The sequence below is a fragment of the Sorex fumeus genome, unplaced genomic scaffold (assembly GCF_029834395.1).
Source record: "Sorex fumeus unplaced genomic scaffold, SorFum_2.1 ptg000002l, whole genome shotgun sequence".
In the NCBI taxonomy this organism is placed as follows: Eukaryota; Metazoa; Chordata; class Mammalia; order Eulipotyphla; family Soricidae; genus Sorex; species Sorex fumeus.
In genome coordinates, this window is record NW_026606059.1 from 12,993,755 (window position 1) to 12,998,319 (window position 4,565).

The window sequence follows — 4,565 nt, forward strand, 5'->3', positions numbered from 1 at the left end:
AGTTTTGGAATCACGCCCAACTTGATTAGGACTTACTCCAGCTTTGCACTCAGGGTTCACACCTGGTGGGGGCTCTTGCACTGAGATAATATTTATATTTATATAATATTATAGGGCTGGAGCGATAGCACAGCAGGTGAGGCATTTGTCTTGCATGCAGCCGACCTGGGTTTGATTCCTCCACACCTCTCGGCAAACTACCACGAGTATCTCACCCGCGCAGCAAAGCCTGGGAAGCTCCCTGTAATGTATTCGGTATGCCAAAAACAGTAACAAAAAGTCTCACAATTTGTTGTGAGACGTTATTGGTGCCTGCTCAAGCAAATCGATGAACAATGGGAAAACCCAATACCAATACCAATAATATATTACTCTTCATGTTAATGTTTTATGTTGTTACCTGTTTTCCTACCCAGCAAGATGCTATACTGTGGTCCCTGCACTTTTTGTGTGACAGAAGCATGGATGTCTGTTTCATTGTTCTTACTGTTCTTGCTGCCCTTCTTTTTGTTTGTTTGCAAGCTATTGGCACAAGCTGAATGTGCCTGTCATTTTTGACACCACAGTACACAGGCAGCATACCTAGCAGTATTAGAATCTTAGGAGGGGAACTCCAGGTTTAGTCTGAGTGTACCATATGTTTCTTGGGATCAAACCTAGGCTCCAGCAAACAAAATATTCACACCAATCCTTTGAAGCGTCTCTCTCATAACATACATTGTATTTTAAAATGCATGCATTTATTTAAATCCCTATTGTACCTTTATGTTTCTGGCCTGTACTTTAAATATTTAGCATAAAATAATATGCTTTGCTTCATATTTTAGTACTAGGTGAAATAATACAAGTCATTTATTTTGGCACCCTCTTTAGAATTTTGTAATTAATAATAAGAATTATCCCATGTGACTCTCCTTCACTGCTGGTGGGAATGCCGACTGATTCAGCCCTTTTGGAAAACAGCATGGACAATTCTCTAAAAATTATAAATTAAGCTCCTATTTGACCCAGCAATACCACTCCTGGGAATATATCCCAGAGAGGCAAAAAAGTATAGTCGAAGTGACATCGGCACTTGTTTGTTCATTGTAGCACTGTTTACAAAATAGCCAGAATCTGGAAATAACCTGAATGCCTGAGAACAGATGACTGGTTAAAGAAACTTTGGTACATCTACACAATGGAGTACTATGTAGCTGTTAGAAAAGATGAAGTCATGAAATTTACATACAAGTGATATTACATGGAAAGTATCATGCAAAGCAAAATGAGTCAGAAAAGAGAGGGATAGACATAGAAAGACTGCATTCATCTGGGGAACATAAAGTAACAAAATCGACACCCAAGAATAGCCAAGATAAGTACCAGGAGGTTTACTCCATGGCTTGGAGGCCAGACACACATGCTAAGGGAAAATGCAGCTCAGATAGAGAAGGGAGCAGCAAATAAAGGGTGTTGGGAGGATCCTCCCAAGATGGGAGAAGCATGCTGAAAGTAGACTATAGACCGAACATAATTGCCATTCAGTGCCTGTTTTGCAGACCACAACACCCAAAAGGAGAGAGAGAACAAAAGGGAATGCCTCGCCACAGAGGCAGGGTGGGATGGGGGGGATGGGTGTGGGAGGGATACTGGGACCCGTGGTGGTGGAAAATGGGCACTGGTGGAGGGATGGGTATTTGATAATTGTATAATTGAAACCCAAGCACAAAAATTTGTAAGTTTATAACTGTACCTCATCGTGTTTCACTAATAAAAATTAAAAATAATTACCCCATGTATCAGAAAAATTCATCTACAAATAGCATAAAAACTAATATACACTCTTTTATTTGGTTAAATCTACTCTTCTTATGCTATATCTAGAGGATTTTTCCAACTGGGTCTTTTCTTGTTTGGCTTTATCAGGAGAAAAGGTGCTTGCTACCCACAATTGACCACAACACATATCCAAAGAAAAGAGGAACCTACTTTCTCTCAATTTAAGTCCAAGAAAATAGATCATTGCCATTTTTTGGTCTAAGCTGAGTACAGTGTTCATATGTGAACCATTTCTGATAGCAGGAGAAATTTAATGAACTGATTTACTTAGACCGAGAATCTTATGTTTATCAATGTAGAACAAGTTATAGGAGTTACTCTAGCCAGTAGGTCAGAGAATGTAAGTCTGAAATTGGAATTAGGACACTGTTAATGGAGAGGCTAAGTCAGGAAGAGATTCAGAGAAGATAGCAAATGTGTTATTGACTCTGTTTTCCCAGTGAATGGCATGGAGGGTGTTTTCTTCTAATTAATGATATTTTTTAATATTTTCAAATGAATGCTGCAATTGTACATCCAAAATTGTGTGTAAAAGTTATTTCTCAGTCTATTGAAAGATAACATGGCAACAAAGGCTGTATGTTTCAGAATCATTAACATTCAGGCAAAGTTGTTTGCATATATGTCTCTTCCAAAATACAGTAATGGAAAGACACAGGGCTTCTTTTTACACAGGTCACAAAATGACACATAGATTTATACATGAAAGAAAAACAGTGGTATCTAAAAATTCTATAAAGTATGCATTTATTGATGGTTTCTGAAACATTATGTAAGAATTAATAGCACACAACAAGAAAATTACCCATTATATATAATTATGTAGAAAGTAGCACTGTAGCACTGTCCTCTCATTGTTCATCGATTTGCTCAAGTGGGCCCGGTAATGTCTCCATTGTGAAACTTGTTGCTACTGTGTTTGGCATATCAAATACATCACAGGTAGCTTGCCAGGCTTTGCCATGTGGGTGAGATACTCTCGGTAGCTTGCTGGGATCTCCGAGAGGGGTGGAGGAATCGAACCGTTTTCGGCCTGGTTAGCTGCATGCAAGGCAAATGCCCTACCTGCATCCAACATTATACTACATTATTTCTTAGAGTTCTTTGGATAGTTTTTTTTTATTGCTAAATAGGAATATTAATATGTTGGTTATTATTAAGTGTAATTGCTATTTAAAAAATTCTAATGATAAATTCTTGGGTATTTACATTTTGGTTCTGGGGTTTTGGTTAGTAATTTTGGGGGGCCCACACCCAACCATATTAAATGGATACTCTCAGCTCTGTGCTCATGAATCATCCCACTGTTACACTGGGGAACATGTGACCCCATACAAGCTTTCTACATGGGAGGCATCTGTTTGTCACTGCAAGTGTTCTCTTTAGTCTAAGTCCTTGTTTTGAATATAAGTCCAGGGTTTCTAAATTTATTCTTAGTTGTACTGTTGACACGTGATGAAACTGCAACTTCCTTTATATCTATGAAGTCTAGAGCAGATAGATGGTAGAAAGAATTTCATCTATGGAAATTGGTCTCGATTTCATATTTATTCACATAATGTTATGTGGCATTTAGACACTTAAATGCAGAAATTCTATGTTACTTAAGCTGTTTGGAATTTTTCATATATTATTAGAAACAATCAATGGGTAAAAGTCATAAAAAGTAGAAAAAGATTTTAAATTAAATGAGGACAAAAAATAAAATAAGGTAGTATTTAAAAACCCTTAAGTCTATTTATACAACTTTTATCATATCAAAAGCTTATTTTTATGAGGTGAATGGATCTCAGAGAGAATTTTTTAGTTTATGTATTATTTGGAGGTAATGCTTTAAAATATGTTACTGACTTTAAGGAAGATAAAATGCATGCACTAATGTATTTTCATAAGATGAGATAAGTTTCTGTACTTACAAATAAATTACACAGTTTTTATTGTTCTAAAGTTGCATAACACATGACTTATTTTATCCAAGACTCTGTTATTTACCAAGATAATAAAAATCATATTCAATCTTATTATTATCACTCTTTTGTTGTATTTCATAAATAATTTCCTTTATTTTTCTTTAAGTCATCCCCAAGGGTCTAAGAACAACAAGAAAAACTGTATTTATATTACAGTCAGAAAAGAATGCAATTCTTTCCGAGGTTGCCTTTTTTATTTTATAAACAGGTGTTCGAGCAATGGCCATGAAAGACAACAAACTCTGCCCAAACTTGCAGCAGGCAATATCTTCTCTTCCTACCTGAGATGGGCAAACTAATCTCAAGGTTGGTTTCCCTAGAAGCAAATAATGATGCTATCCAGTTAGATCACATAACAAGCCATGCTCTTTTTCTGTTAGTCTAAGCAAAGAAAATGCTGTTTAAAATGCCTTTATAGTCACTTGGGGAAGATCAAAACATTTCACATTATCTGTCTAGTTATTTTAAACAGAAAGTCCAACACACTGAAATCCCTTAGCTCAGAGAGAGTAGTCATCCTTGAACTATGTAGAAAGTATTAAGAGATAAATATTTACTCCCTTAAAAGCTGCAAGATGCTATTTTGTGCTCTCTTAAAATTTAATAAATTAATGTCTCCATACAACCCATGGTCACGAAAGAGGGGTGACAGTGGTGCTTTCAGAAACAAATAGAGGGTAGATTAAAGTGAGCATTTTACCATTTGTGGGTACGCTATGCTTGAGATACTTCAGATATCTGCAAGGGCAGCAGTAAATATGCCAACAGAGGCAA